Here is a 1,138-nt window from a genome sequence, read left to right as displayed (position 1 = left end):
CATCGTTGCAACGATTAGTTTATCCTGCCATGAAGGCTTTTCGTGAACTTTTGTATCTGGCAAACATGCTTCTCCCGGCTCAATCCTGCTGTAACTCCCCTTCCCGGGAATCCGGCACCACCGGCCTCACAATCCTGGCAAAACAGCCACACATTCATAACCGCTCTAGTTCATAAAACCCTGGCCCAACGGCCAACATAATCCTAAAATCCAAGATTAAACCACCATCACTCTCGAGGTCTACATTCCATCGTTGTGTTTATACTCACCTTCTATACATTGCTTGCTCCCACCACCTCCACTCTTAGGTCGCAACCTTCGAGTCATACCGATCTCACTCTCAGACCAGCGTCTTCGAGTTATACTGTCTCACTCTTGGACCACAATCCTCAAGATCTCGGTATCAGGGGAACTATTCATCCCTTCAGGAGAACAACGTCCCCTCTGCCACTCTCGGAGCCCTTAGCCCCTCGAGCTATCGGTATTCAGGGGAATCACCATCCCCTCAGGAGCAACAATCCTTAACAACTATAAACATCTCCCAACACAAGTACCTCCTGTGGTCCGAGTATAACATTGCAATGTTACACCTGCCCACTAAAATTCTAATATCCAACTGGATTAACCCCCAAACAGAGAAATATCTGCTCCAACTGCATATGTCCACCTATCTGCCTCTCTAGGCTCGATACCTCTTGAGAATAATCTCATACTGGTCATCTACAACTGCTCATTCTCTTAACATAAGATGGAAACTCCTCAACATCCGTAGCCCTCGGTTGCACCCCGCCACATGCGGCACGACTGGAGCCTACACTAGTACCCCTCTCGGTAACCGCTCCAACAGCACGCCAGTAGATCCACCAAGCGATCATCTCGACCCCGGGCTCCACCTGCTGCAACCCCACACCTGGGTTCCCAGCACCCCCAGCACGCTCACCGGCTAACCCCCTCGGGTCCCTTCTGATACGCTTGCGACCCTCCGACATACCTCATCATGGAACTCTGGACCACACACTCGCTGGCCTCGGGACCCGCCCGACAATGACCACGACCACGTACCCGTCCACGACCAACAACTCAAACACCTTAACCACTGATGTTCCAAGAACAGAGGCTAACAAGCATAAAACAAATC

The sequence above is a fragment of the Camelina sativa genome, chromosome 20, assembly GCF_000633955.1.
Source record: "Camelina sativa cultivar DH55 chromosome 20, Cs, whole genome shotgun sequence".
Lineage (NCBI taxonomy): Eukaryota > Viridiplantae > Streptophyta > Magnoliopsida > Brassicales > Brassicaceae > Camelina > Camelina sativa.
The sequence above is the reverse complement of the archived record's forward strand: the minus strand, read 5'-3'. Positions refer to the sequence as shown.